The sequence below is a fragment of the Gossypium hirsutum genome, chromosome A11, assembly GCF_007990345.1.
Source record: "Gossypium hirsutum isolate 1008001.06 chromosome A11, Gossypium_hirsutum_v2.1, whole genome shotgun sequence".
In the NCBI taxonomy this organism is placed as follows: Eukaryota; Viridiplantae; Streptophyta; class Magnoliopsida; order Malvales; family Malvaceae; genus Gossypium; species Gossypium hirsutum.
In genome coordinates this window covers 111,260,278-111,276,231 of record NC_053434.1, presented here as the reverse complement: position 1 = coordinate 111,276,231, position 15,954 = coordinate 111,260,278, and positions in this window count along the sequence as shown.

Genomic DNA, 15,954 nt, shown 5'->3' with positions numbered 1-15,954 from the left:
TGGTCTACGAAATTCGAGAAAACAGGTTCGGGAGTCGGTTAAGTGCGAGGAAGGATTAACACCCTTGTAACGCCCAAAATTAGTACCTAATTGATTAATCGATGTCTTAGTGTCGAAAGTTAAAAATTTGAAAAAGAACCTAAATACGAACCCTCCTTGTATTAATGCTAGTTTCTAATAAAATCTCTGGAATTTATGAAAACGCACAAAGAGATATCTTATCTTGAGATAAATAAAGGCTGTACCCCGTAAGTTAGGATACGACACCTTAAACCCCCGAAAACAAGCCTTCCTTTTATTTTATCATTGGATCGAATCGCATAAATTTGAAAGGTTGTTTGGTTGTTTAGGTCCAACAAGAAAATCGAGACCCCGTAAGTTATGGTACAATTTTCTCGAATTTCCAAATACGAAACATTGCATTTGTTTTCGAAATTTCCTTTTTGTACAAATTTGGATAAAATCAATGAAATGTTTAAAAATGGTATACATTTGATTGATTTTATTTAAAGGAAAAAAATCATTTAAAATGTGCATGGGATTGTACTTGACGAATGTTAGTAATATGACACAAGTTTGGTGTAATGATAACATAATGTATAACATTGATATTGACCAACTAAAATATTAACATGCATGGATAATAATAATGATAATAGAAACGATAATATAAATAATAATCATCAACAAACAACAATAGAAATAATAATAATAATAATAATAATAATAATAATAATAAGTGTACGAATGAGATGAATAACTAATGGAAGAAAATCAAAGATTGAAAGAATAAATAAATAGAAGGGATATAAAAAATTAAAATAAGAAGGCAAATGAATAATATACATAAAGTAAATAAAATAAGCAAACCAATGGGTAACTTAAAGTAATAATATATGTATGAGCAAGCAAATAAATAGATGAATTAAAATAAAAGGGGCTAATTGGAACTTAAAATAAAATTTGAAGGTATAAGTTACAAATAAAAAGAGTGGCAAGGACCAGAGCGTAATGTGCCGAAATTAGTAAGGACTAAAAGGGACAATATCTGTAACACCCTAACCTGTATCCGTTATCGGAATAGGGTTTCGGGGTATTAATAGGATTTACATATCATTTAATAAAATTTTCAATTAAATACTTACCGATTCAATGCATCATATAAATAAACATATTACCGTTCAATTAATAGTTTGACACTTGTCAACATTGTTAATACACTTGTACACATTTCATGTAATTTCAACATTGATATACTTATTTTCTCGACATATCACTCTTGAGTTTAATAATAGTCTCAACTTACATAATTTCCTTGTATCAACATATCAAAGATAATCATATATGTACATGTCACGAAACATATTATTCTCTTACCATTTCTTCATAAGCATATATCATTCATTTCGTTATATCAATATTTCATGCACCATCATTTCCTTATATCTTATGTATATTTATTTCAGTAATAGTTCATATTAAACTTATCATAAATTAAATTTCATGTACCCATACTTATTTCATTTATCTATCTTCTTAATTATTTCATACAACTATTTTGTACATATATTTCCATATGACCAATTCCTGTAAACATTTCACACAACCATTTTGTATAACAAATTCATATAACCATTTGTCATCTGGTATATATTACCTGAATATTAGTTGTTCAATAAATGTCTTGGCGTCCCTCATCCACGATCTTATTTATCTTCGACATGATGCCATAATGTCTTTGAACTATGGTATTACTCATTTACTGCCATGTTGCTATGGTATCTTTCAACCATGGTCTTATTCATTTCCCCGTCATGTTGCCATGGTATATCTTTCAACCATGGTCTTATTCATTTCATATCATGTTGCCATGGTATCTTTCAACCATGGTCTTACACATTTCATTTCAGAAAGCACACTCCCGCGAACCTCATCCTTACAACGGGATTACCAGTCCAGGCTAAATCCCATGTAATATAAACTTATAGAGTATTCTCGGGATTACCAGTCCAGGCTAAATCCCCTGCAACGACAATTACTCTAATGAGCTTGGATCTGAATTACCAGTCTAGGCTAAATTCAGACCCTGATTCGGATTACCCGTCCGTGCTAAATCCATTTTACACATATTCTTCGGAAGGGCTACATCAGGATAGGATCGCCCGTCTGGGCTAGATCCTTTTTATCGTCAATTCCTTTTCAGAGATCCATCGAATTTTCCTTTCATTCAATCGGGATTTCTTCCCGCTTTTTATCAAATATATTAATGTTTCATCAATTTTCATACAAGGGATATTTAAATCATATTCACATCAATAACATACATTTCAAGTATTTAAGTATATAATCCATGTTACACGAACTTATCTGGCGAAATTTCAGAAATATCAAGATTTAGGGGCATTTTGGTAAATTTTTCATTTTCCCCGATTTTCACCCAATCTTGATCCAAATTAATAATTTCATTCAATATATTAATTTAATCAATAAAACAACTAATTCCCTTCATTTTGGTCATTTTTGGCATTTTTACTAAATTGCCCCTACAGTTCCTCTTTTATTCAATTTAGTCCTTGAATCTAAAACATACAAATTATCCATTTTAAATGTAACCCTATTAAGGGTGGCAACAAACAACAATATGTATGTTACCTGGATGAAATACTTCTCTCAATTTTTCATCCCTTTTGCTTCTGTTCGTTTGGTTGCAACTCCCAAGTCCTTGAATCTCAAATTTACTTTATACTTCATCCGGAATTATTACTTTGTTGCTCTAGCTTCAAAAAGAGCTTTATATTTCATCCGGTTAACTTGGTTCTGTTTTTCTTCCTATGTGAAAAACTCAACAAAACCCTTGCTAGCTAAAAAATTATATATTTATTTCCCTCCTCCTCCTCTCCATTCCACATCCTTAATTTATATAACATGCTACAAGTAACATTATCAATAATTTTCACTATTTACTTATATGTATATTCAAAACTATCCATTTGCATCATAGTCACTAAATTATTTATATCTTAAGCTACAGAACTTGAAATTAAGATCAGCTATTTTTTTATGAAACTAGACTCACATATCTTCTTACCATAAAATTTTTAGAATTTTTGATTTAGCCAATAAGTACAGTTTATTCTTTAAAGTCACCTCTATTCTTCTGTCTGATAGTTCTGACCCTTCTTCACTAAAAGTTAATTATATCCTCATACAGGATTCAAATGATGTTCTCGTTTATTTCTTTTAAAAATAGGCTCATTTAGTGTAACACCCCGTACCCGAGACCGTTGCCGGAGTCGGACACGAGGGGTTCACAGACTAAATTCGCTTACTATCGCAGTCCATTTTAAAAATTTCCAGGCAGTTGGCTAACTGCGTCACTGTCACCTTAAAAATCATATCTTGAGTTTCACAACTCGAAAATCAGTTTCGTAATTTTTCCCTGAAACTAGACTCATATGTCCATCTACATATTTTTTTTTAGAATTTTTGGTCAGGCCAATTAGTACAGTTTATTATTCAAAGTCTCCCATGTTACAGGGATCGACTACACTGACCTTTGCGCATTACGACTTGGATATCTCCCTGTACAGGGCTTCAATGCTGATGTCGTTTGTTTCTATAGAAACTAGACTCAAAGGGGAATCTATTCATATATGGAATGACTTCTAATTATCTCTGGTTAATTTATAATGAATTTCCAAAGTTGGAACAGGGAATCCAGAAACCGTTCTGGCCCTGTCTCACGAGAACCTGAATATCTCTTAACATACTATCCATATGATCGTTTTGTTACTTTCCTATGAAAATATATTCATCAAGGTTCGTTTACGTAATTTATTCACTATTTAATTCCATTCCTACTATTTTTAGTGATTTTTCACATTCACATCACTGCTGCTGCCAGCATCTGTTTTTTTTAAGGTAAACTTTACCTATTTCATGATCCTCCATGGATCAACTAGAGTTTGTCATACATATTCCAAAAGTGATCAAGAATAACCCTTCCCATGGCTAACCGTTACCAACATTTCCATACCTCTCGACGGACAACATACAAAACGATTATAATGCTATGATCAAAGTATATTTAAGCCATTTTCGCATGGCTATCCAAATTTACACAAAACCGAAGGGTACATGACCAACAACAAAAGGGTAGTCCTATACATGCCATTTCAAAGTTCAACCAAAATTATACCAAAAGGGGGCTTTGATAGTGTGGGAGACTTCGACTTCCAAAAATCCCGAGTCCGATAGCTGAAGAACCAAAATCTATAAACAGAGAATCAAAGAAACGGAGTAAGCATTAATTGCTTAGTAAGTTTTGAGCAAAGAATTTAGACACAACCAAAGTATAGCATTCATGTAGCTAAACAGATAATTTCATATGCACAAATTTTCAATATCATACTTACTTCACATTACCAACCCTTATATTCATACACAAAGATTAACTTAGCCAAAGGCCGGTAGCTCATTTATCAACTGAGCGAATACTTATTTGTAAGGGCTCAACTAATTCAAAGCACATACGAAACATACCTCAATGTTGGGATGTTACAAGCGTATTAACTGAAATTTTTACAGCAAGATCGTTCATTCCCGAATCACGTACCTTCGGAATTTAACCGGATATAGCTACTCGTTCAAATGCCTTCGGGACATAGCCCGGTTATAGTAACTCGTACAAATGCCTTCGGGACTTAACCCGGATTTAGTAACTCGCACCAATGCCTTCGGGCTTAGCCCGGAATTAGTATCTCGCACAAATGCCTTCGGATCTTAGTCCGGATATGGTCACTTAGCACAGAGCCTTCGGGACTTAGCCCGGACATCATTCGAATAACCATACACATTTAACAATAAATCATGACACATTCGTATTTCATTTTCATTAGCAAAACTCAAACACAAGACACTTATTACTCTTGCAATTTCGGCTCAATAGCCACACACAAAGAGCATGATTTTGATTTGCTTAAAACATGATCTAATCAAATCATAATTTAAGCTCTATTACTCAATAACTTACCTCGGATGTGGTCGAGCGATTTCGACAGCTATTCGATCACTTTTTCCTTTCCCTTATCCAACTGTGGTCCTCTAAGCTCTTGAGCTAGTTCAAACAAATTTATTGATTTAATCATTTGAGCATCGAAAAGAGGAACACAAGGCACTTAGCCCATATTTATACATTAGACATTAAAGTCACATACATGTGAAATCATGCATCAACTCAACATATTAACCCACACTCCCTTTTAGCCGATTGTCCTAACCAAGATAAAGGCATCAATATGCTTGCCTCTAACCGAATGCATGCAACACTAATCTTCTCATGTGGCCGAGTATGCATGTATATGTTGAGGCCAATTATATGCTTAATACTTCCCACAAGTATGGTTACTTGTATTGGTTATATACCATTTTGTTTCAAGTTCAAAACTTGGCCCATACACATATATACACTAGTAAAGCATCCTCTCCCTTTCCATCAATTCAACACATGCATTACTCATTAATATACAGAAATTATATTCGGCCTTAGCACACAACTTGCTAGCTGATTCTTCTCCATCTAGCAACTAATACACATATGTGCTCATTTGTTAGACTCTACTTCATCTAACAACAACCATATTTTCCCTTCTACTTCCTACCATGGCCAAATGCATCACAACACCATACCATTTCAATTTTTGGTCATGGTTAAACAAAGAACTTAATGTCTCACTCAAAAATGCTAAAAAGAAGATTCAAGAATCATCAATCCACCATCACATGCACCATTACAAAGCTTCACTTTTAGCATGCAAATGATATCAACACCAATCCACCTTGGCCGAATATCATCTCCATGACATAGTAAAGATTTGAACCATGGGCTATTTAGAACTCAAGCTAACTACTAAAACATGCATGCATCTCATGGAACATCATCAAACATACCTTAGTCTATCAAACCACCATAGCCGATTCCCCAAAGCTCTTTTTCCTTCTTTTTCTTTCTCCTATTCGGCCAAGAACAACATGAGAGCTTTTCTCTTCTTTTTTTTGGTCATGCATGAGAATGATGAACACATTTTTTTCTCTTTGTTTTCTTCCTTCAATTTCTTATTAGTTTATTGCCCATGCTTCTTATTTTATTCTTCCATTAACACAACATGTTTCATGACATGTTTTGCCCATCATCCCTTGTCATGGCCGGCCACTAGTACTTAAATGGGGGGAAAATTGACATGCAAGTCCACCCCTTTGATTACATGCACTATTAGGCCACTTGCATTTGCCTAGCACATTTCTAAATTTTCTCACATAAGTCCTATCAGCTAAATTCACATGCAATTAACTAAATCGAAGCTTAAAACTTTCACACATTTATATTCACATATTTTAGGCAATAATTATCACATTCAAATAATTTGGTGACTCGGTCTAGCGGTCCCGAGACCGCTTTCCGACTAGGGTCACTTTAGGGCTGTCACATTTAGAATTCTACGCATATAAATTTAAGCCCCTAAATATTTTTCTCCAATTTTTGATGATTTTCCAAAGTCAGAACAAGGGAACCCGAAATCATTCTGACCTTGTCTAACTAAATTTGTTATATCTCACCATTTACAATTTCATTGCTTACATCGTTTCTTCTATGAAAAACTAGACTCAATAAAATTTAATTTCTTATTTTATTCAATTTATAATTCTATTTCCACAATTTTTGGTGATTTTTCAAATTAGACCACTGCTGCTGTCTAAAACTGTTTTAGTGTAAGATATTAATTACCATGTTTATAACACCCTTATTTTCTTTCTCTACACTATTTCGCATCACTTTCTCTTGTTTTCTCTTCACTAACATATCAAGAACATAAGACCATATGTAAGGAAACTCTACATTAACATCAATCCCATGCTTTTTCAATAATATCAAACTTAAAAATATATTGAAATCATGGTGTTCTTACCTTGTTCTATTGATTTCAATCTTCTTCTTGATTTTCTCTCTCCTTCAGCTTCCTTTTCTTGAATCCAACTTGATATTCTAACTTTCCATAGTCTCCTTAACATTTTTCTCTGTTGGTAGCTATGGAAATTCTTTTGATTTTCAGGTGAAAATGGTGAATTTTTGGTAGAAGGACCAAATTGTAAAGAAAGTAAAACTTTCGTTCTTTCTCTCTTTCTCTCATGTTAGTGCATGGAAAGATGATGAAAATTCTTCATCTTTCCTTCCTTTTATACTAAATAAATAATAATAAAATAATAAAATACCTCATTAAAATAATATTTATTTAATTAAATAATTATAAAATATCATCAACATCACCATTACTTTCTAGATTTCTCTCTCTTCCAATTGACTATTTTGCCCTTTATTATCTTTTAAAATTCCATCCTTGAGCCATCATTTAATTTGATAAAATTACAATCTAGTCCCTCATAGTTCTTCACCTATTCAATTTGGTCCTAATTCATCCATTTTTCATAGTTTCTAGACTATTCCACCCTTAAAATATTTGCACTTTAACCCCTCAAATTTTGAGTATTTACTCTTGTACAATAAAACTTTTCTCACTTTTAGAATTTAGTCCTTTCTTGAATTAATATATCATAATATACTTCCCAATATTGACATAACTCAAAATTTCCCTTTTTGTTACTTTATTTTCTTATTTTACTATATCAAGGATAATATCTTACTGTAAAAATTTTCGGGGTATTACAATATCCCTAATCCTTATGCTATGCGTTTCGATTAGCAAGGCCCTGGATTAAATTAAAAAATGAAATAAAATTAAGAGGGGGAATTAAAAAAAACTATTCCATATATTCACGCAATATAAGATGGGGATTAAATGGGAAATTATTCCCTACCCTCAAAACGGCACCACATCGAGGATTAATTTGAAACAAAGTAAACAAGTCATGGCAAAATCAAAAAAAGAAAAGAGACCACATTAAAACAGACTCAAAAGCGGAAGGACCAAGGCTGCAAATAGACCCTTGGTCTATAAACACGTAGATCCTAGGCCATCTTGAGTCGGGTCTTCGGGTCTTGAATCAAAACGACGCCGTTTTGGTGCCTGAAACCAAGGCCCAAAATGACGTCGTATGGTTCCCTTATAAATACCAAAATTTCAACAAAAATTTCATTCCATCAGCCCCCTTTAAAAAAAATCATCACAAATTTCTCTCTGGGCTAAACCCAAAAGCTGGTCGAAAGGGCCACCACTAGCCGGTCACCGTACCATCGCAGCCCCGCCATAGACAGTGGCCGAAGGTGCAATAAAACCGACCTTTTAAGCTTCATTTCCTTTTGTAAACCTGATTTGGATGTTTTCAAACCAAAAAAAGGGGTGAAAATGGAAAGAAATAAGTAAAAACAAAGTTTCCAGCTTCGTTTCCCCTTTTAAACTCTCATTGGAAACCCGACGGGTTGCGGGGTATCCAGAAGCCGGTGATGGTCATCGGAGGGAGGCCGATCGACTCAGTAAACCCCTTCTTCTTCTTATTTTTCATTTTTTAGCCTTAAAATAAAATGGAAAAATAATAAAAGAATTAAAAAAATAAAAGATCACCTTTTAGCAATTTTTACTTCTGTTTCAATTGATGTTTTTAAGTTCAAAATCTCTCTTTAGAAAATTACAATTGGGTCTCGGGCTTTTTATAGCCGAAAATATAAGTGATTTGATTTCTGCTATTTGTTTTTTACTGTTTCTTGCTTCGTTTTTGCTTTTTCTTCTTTTTGGCTTGTTTGCAGGTTACAGGAGGAGTCAACGAATGCATGTTTTACCATTTTGGTGCAAGGTCACAGGCAGGGCCGTCTTGTGCAGTGTGCGTGCTGAGGGCGCACATGGAAGGGGTATGGCGCGAAGGTGATTTAGAAACCCTAGGGTTTTTGAATTGTTTTAGGATACTGGGCCTTTTGGGCCTGTAGGAATTGGGTTAGGGGTTTGGGTTTGATATGGGCTTGTGTCTATTTAATTGTGGTTTGGGCTGATATAATGAGTTTGGTGAAATTTGGTCTATTTGGTCTTTTGATGTTGTAAATGGACTTTAATAATTTTGGACTTTATTTTATATTTTTGTTTTTATTGGTTTGAGCTCGGGCCGGGCAAAATAGGCCTATTACAGCTGCCCCTCTTTGCTTATTGTCGTGTAACGGGAATAAAGCAAAGACTATAAAAGGGCTAATTTTGCCTGGACCTGTTGAGTCTCGACTTCTCTTGGCGCTTCTTTTCTTCAAGTATCTTCAATATGCTCCACCACAACTCCAAAAGTACAAGATTTGTGACTTGTATCTTTAATCTATTCTACTGCAACTTCAGGGAAATAAGATTCGCTATCTTCAGTCTGCTCCACTGCAACTTCAGGGAGATAAGACTTTAACTTCAACTTGCTCCACTACTACTTTGGGAGACAAGGCTAGTGGCTTGAATCTGCTCCCTTGCTACCTCAAGGATAAGATTCACCGTCTTTGATTTGATCCGACCTACTACAACCTTAGAGGTATAGGATTTATAGCTTTAATCTGTTCTACTACAACTTTAGAGAGATAAGATTCGCTCTTTTCAGTCAGCTCCACTGCAACTTTAGGGAGATGAGACTAGTAACTTCAACCTGCTCCACTGCAACTTCAGGGACATAAGGTTCATGGCTTCAATCTTCTCTATTGCAACTTCAGTGAGATAAGATATATGGCTTCAGTCTGCTCCACTGCAACTTCAGGGAGATAAGATCGCCATGATAACTTTAATCCATCCCACAGCATTTTCAAGGGTATAGGATTTTTGGTTTTTTTGATCTGTTACTCCAACCTTTGGGGAACATGACCCGTTGAATATATTTCATGAGCCTATTTATGCCAAATGGTTAGATGTCATGATCAGAATGAATCAAATGCTCCTAACTAGATGTATATGAATGATGTTTGCATGAATGCAAAAATGCCAATTTTAGCATGATGTTCTTTTAATGCTTATGTTGGCATTGCTCATTGTTCATCGAGGTTTTATCATTGACATATTATTCGGTCCTTTTTCTTCAACTGGTATTTTTGGTAGAAAACCCGAAGAATAAACACAATTTGGGGATATTCTTTCCCCAACATTTCCAACCTTTGAATTTGGGTTAGCTCTAACTAATTGGTCCCGTTTCAGGTCCTTATGCTATTTAGAAGTATTTCAGAGTAATATGCAGAACTCCCTCTTTTTTTGAATATTATTGATCCATTAATCGTTATTTCAATAAAAAACGCTTGAAAAAGATTATTGCAATGGACAAGATGGAGTTTTATTGAGAGCAAATCTCGAAATAAATAAGGTAATCAAGATAGCACATTTTGCTAAGATACAAAATGAATAAAATGAAAATAGGTGTCCCAGATATCGTAGCATGAGCTTCTTTGCACAAAACTTCTTGAGGATCCTCTAAACTTGATATGTGTTTAGAAGCCCAAAAGTCCTTTGTTAATTCCCCAAGATGTAGCATCCATCCTTCTTGTTAATTCAGAGAAGACAATACTACCACATGCCCCATCTTCGATCAAAATTTGAATTGCCCAATCCTGGGTTTTCAACTTAAAACCCTTTCGGTCTTAAAGTGCCCTTTTGCGGGTTTTCGCATTGGCCTCTCCCCTTTTCTTTATAGGTAAAGTACCTCTTGACCGAATCTAAATTCACGGGATTAGGCATGCTTTTGCCATCCATCTCAGTCAAAATCAGATCTCCTCCAGAGAAAGCCTTCTTCACCATATAAGGTCCTTCCTAATTTGGTATCCATTTTCCTTTAAAGTCTTTTTGTATGGGGAGGATCTTTTTCAAAACAAGGTCTGCTTCATGGAATTCTCTAGGGTGAACCTTCTTGTTAAACCCGCATCATTCACTTTTGGTATATTTGACCATGGCGAATAGCTTTCAACCTCTTTTCTTCAATTAAGTTTAGCTGATCGTATCGATACTGGATCCATTCTGCTTCATCTAACTTTAGTTCTGACAGCACTCGTAGAGAGGGAATTTCAACTTCAATAGGCAGAACCGCCTCCATTCAATAAACCAAAGAGAAAGGTGCTACATCGATAAAGGTCTTGACTGACGTTCAATAGGCGTAGAGGGCGAATGATAATTTCTTATGCCAATCTTTATAAATCTCAGTCATTTTTCCCATGATCTTCTTGATGTTCTTATTGGCCGCTTCTACTACACCATTCATTTTTGGGCAATATGGTGACAAGTTATGGTGTTTGATCTTGAATTGGTTACAGACCTCCGGTATCGTGCTGTTGTTCAAATTCAGTGCATTGTTTGATATGATCCTCTCAGGCATCCCATATCGACATATAATCTCTTTTTTTAAGAACTTGTTGACTGTTGATTTCGTGACGTTGGCGTAAGAAGTGGCCTCGACCCACTAGGTGAAGTAATCGATGACTACAAAGATGAATCGATGTCCGTTAGACGCTTTTGGCGAGATCGGTCCAATAACATCCATGCCTCATATAGAATAAGGCCATGGAGAAGTCATGACATAAAGAGATGAATGAGGTACATAAATTTTCCATATATTGGCATTTATGGTATTTTTTGGCATAACTGATGCAATCCCCTTCCATAGTGGACCAATAATATCTGAATCTCATTATTTGTCTAGCCATTGTGAAACCATTAGGTGTGTTCCGCAGACACCCTCATGGACTTCCTCCAAGATTTGCTTTATCTCAACAACGTCCATTCACCTTAGCAACACCTGATCTTTCCTTCTTTTGTATAGGATCTCTCCATCTAAGACATAGTCACTAGCTAGCCTTCTTAATGTCCTTTTATCATTCTTTGTCGCTTGGTCTGGGTATTCACGATTCCTCACAAATCGCAATATGTCTTGATACCAAGGGTGATCGTCTTTTTCTTCTTTTTCTTCGATGTTGTAACAATGAGCCGGAGTCTTATATACTCATCTAGATAGGCTTCAAATTCTCTTGCTTATTCACTTTGATCATAGAAGCTAAAGTTGCTAAGGCATCAGCCATCTGGTTTTCATCTCGTGGGAGGTAGCAAAAAGTGATACCGTTAAACTCCTCAATTAACTCCAGAACCAGCTTTCGATAATTGATCAACTTAGGGCCTCTCGCCTCCTATTCACCTTTTAGCTGATAGATCACTAATGCAGAATCCCCATATACTTCTAGCACCTTGATTTTGCGTTCAATGGCCGCATGGATACCTATGATGTATGATTCGTACTCTGCCATGTTATTTGTGCAATCAAAATCCAATTTACTAGTAAAAGGATAATGATCTCCGTTTGGGGATACCAAAACTGCCCCGATTTCGTTACCCACAACATTTGAGGCTCCGTTAAAATTTAGTGTCCAAGGATGACATTCTTGAGAGTCTTCTTCAGTGGTTGTAACATACATTAGATCTTCATTTGGGAAATCAAAGCTCAAAGGCTCATAATCTTCTAGAGCTCTACTGGCTAAAAAATCTACTATTGCACTCCCTTTTACAGCCTTCTGGTTCACGTAGACTATGTCAAACTTAGAAAGTAAAATTTTCCAACGAGCTATTCTTCCATTCAAAACATTTGACTCCATCATATACTTCAAAGGGTCTAGTTTTAAGATGAGCCAAGTTGTGTGGTACAGCATGTACTGTCTCAGTCTTCGGATTGTCCAAATCAAAGCACAACACAACTTCTCGATCAGCGAATATCTTATCTCGCATTCAATGAATTTTTTACTGAGATAGTATATCGCTTTTTATTTTCTTCCTGATTAGTCATGTTGGCCTAGCACGCATCTCATGGAGTTTTCGAACACCGTCAAATACAGTATCAGTGGCTTATCTAGGTAAGGTGGCATCAGCACTGGGGCATTGGACAAGTAATGCTTGACCTTATCAAAAGTTCTCTAGCACTCCTCATCCCATACACCTGGGTTATGTTTCCTAAGGAGACGAAAAATGGGGTCATATTTCTCTGTTAGTTGTGAAATGAACCGGGTGATGTAATTTAGTCTTCCTAGAAAACCATGAACTTCTTTTTAAGTGCGCAGCGGAGGTAGTTCTTGTATGGCCTTGACTTTATCTGGGTTAATCTCAATCCCCTTTTCACTTACTATGAATCCTAACAACTTTCTTAATCTTGCCCCAAAGGTACATTTTGTGGGATTAAGCTTTAGTTGGAACTTTCTTAACCTTAAGAATAGTTTCCTCAGGACTTGCACATGCTCTTCTTCCATTTTGGATTTTGCAATCATATCATTGACATAAACTTTAATTTCTTTGTGCATCATATCATGGAACAGAGTTACCATGGCTCTCTGATACGTCGCTCCTATGTTTTTCAGTCCGAATGGCATCACCTTATAATAAAATGTTCCCCACATAGTTACAAATGTGGTCTTTTCAATGTCTTCAAGATGCATATTTATCTGGTTGTACCTCGAAAAGCCGTCCATGAAAGAGAAAAGTGAATAACCTGCCGTGTTATCCACTAAGGTATCAATGTGAGGCAACAGGAAATTCTCTTTCGTGCTGGCTTTGTTTAAATCCCTATAGTGCATGCACATTCGTACTTTTCCATCTTTCTTAGGAATGGGGCTATATTGGCTACCCATTCTGAGTACTTGACCGCTTGTAAGAAACCAGCATCGAATTACTTCTTAACCTCTTCTTTTATCTTCAACAGAACATCGGGTCTCATCCTTCGGAGTTTCTATTGAACTGGCTTGTAATCTTCCTTTATAGGGAGTCGATGTACTACAATATCAGTATTCAACTCGGGCATGTCTATGACCATGCAAAGACATCCTTGAATTCTCGGAGTAACTCAATGAGGTCTCGCTTTGTCTCTACAGTGATACAAGTTTCAATCTTCACCTCTTTTTCCTCTCATAAGCTCACAATTTCCACTGACTCTTTGTAAGGTAGGATTTGTTTCTCATCTTGTTCTACCATCCTCAACAAATCAGGAGATAGGTTACAGTTTTGGTCATCTTCAAGATCCTGAGAATCCTCCATACATATATCTTGCTCTAAAGGAGACTCTAAGTCAGTAACAGCGTTGCTCATACCATTGATATTTGGAGACCTGTTATGGGGATGAAGAAAAAAATACAAAGAACAAAAAAAATTAAGAATATTTATTTGTGTGGTATGATTATGAATGAAGTAAAAAGAACAAAAGAATATTTGCTCAAGATGATACGCAAAAATATATTTTTTTTATTGAAATAACGATATTCAGACATATGCCTATTTCATAAAAGTATTCTTATTGCCCCTAGACTTAGAGCAATAAGCTTCTTTTGAACATTACTCTGAGTTAATTCTAAAAGTTACAGGGATCTTCTCCGCGGCCTAATTGTTCAAAACACTTCACGGGATGTATGGGCAAATGCCTAATAAATTCTCTTCTCTCGTCTCTTCATCGGATATTGCGTTAATGCTCAAATTTTCCAACATTTCTTCAGCAGACCCCTTGCTTGTAGATCTGCCTTCAGAGTTAATAGTCCCTCCCGACACGAATGTTCTGGATATATGAGGAAAAGTTATTGGCTCCCATTTAACCTCTTCCCCATTTAAACGCGCTCTTCTCCTTTCTTGTTTCTTCTCTTGCTCCTTTTTCTTTTGCTTTGCATCTGGCTTAAATCCTAAGCCAAAGTGGTCTCGTTTGTCCATGAGCATGGGTGCCTCGACCATTCCTTGTAGGCGTCTTCCAAGCCCTCTCCCGGGCAAAGCTCCTTTCCCAACCATCAGTTGTAAGCCCATCCTTGTAGTTTTGGAGATTTTGGGCATCGGGACTTTATTCCCTTTGACAATGAAGGTCGTGTTCACAAATTCTAATGATCAAAAGGAACATTCTATTGCTTCATCATCTGTCCCCACGTACGGCGCGTCACTGGTAACAGATACAATGATATCTTCTTTCACGTTTATGGTCACCAATCGGCCTTCCGTTATAAATTTGAGCTTTTAATGTAACGATGATGGTACTACCCCCGCTAAGTGAATCCATAGCCTCCCCAATAAGCAATTGTAAAAAGGCTTGATGTCCATCACTAAGAAATCCACCTCGTACGTGCTTGGACCGATTAAAAGAGGTATTTCAATTTTCCTCATTACTTTCTTTTCGGTGTCGTCGAATGCCCTCACTATATTTTGGCATGTCTTCATATGAAAACTATCCACTGGCAACCTATTTAGTGTGGATAGGGGCAAGACGTTTAGTGCTGATCCATTATCAATCAATACTTCTGGCAATGTATATCCCTTACAGCGAGTGGTGATATGTAGAGCCTTTGTGGATCCCATTCCCCATGGTGGTATTTTGTCGTCGTTGAAAATTATGTAATTGTCGGCACTTATATTATTGACAAGACGATCCAGCTTGTTGACAGAGATGTCATCCGCAACATAGGCTTCGTTTAGCACTTTCATTAACGCGTTCCGATGTGTCTCCGAGCTCAAAAGTAAGGCTAGAACTGAGATGCGAGCCAACTGCTTATGTAGCTGTCCTACAATGCTATATTCGCTGTGCTTGAAGAATTTTAAGAATTCTCTAGCCTCTTTTTTAGTCATTGACTCATTAACTGGTGACTAGATCCTGACCATCTTTTCCTTCTTTTGCTCCACTATTAGGGCCTTTCCTTTAACAATTTCGGTTCTTATTCCCACAAGATCATAATGTCTCCCACTGCGCGTATAGAAACCTATATCTTGGCTCTCTCCTGAAGCATTAGTCGGATTTTTCTCTCCCGGGATTGTCATGTTGCAGTCATAGTTTCAGGGAACCCATTTGCTATCCTTGTAAAGAAAAGATATAGGTTTCTGAATTATGACTCTCGCTGCCATTTGTATCCCTGCTTCATTGTTCCTCGGTCACGAAATGATCACCACAGGGTGATTAACTCTTTTGACCCCTTCTGTTGTTCCCTCATCTGAGGCGTAAACGTCTCAT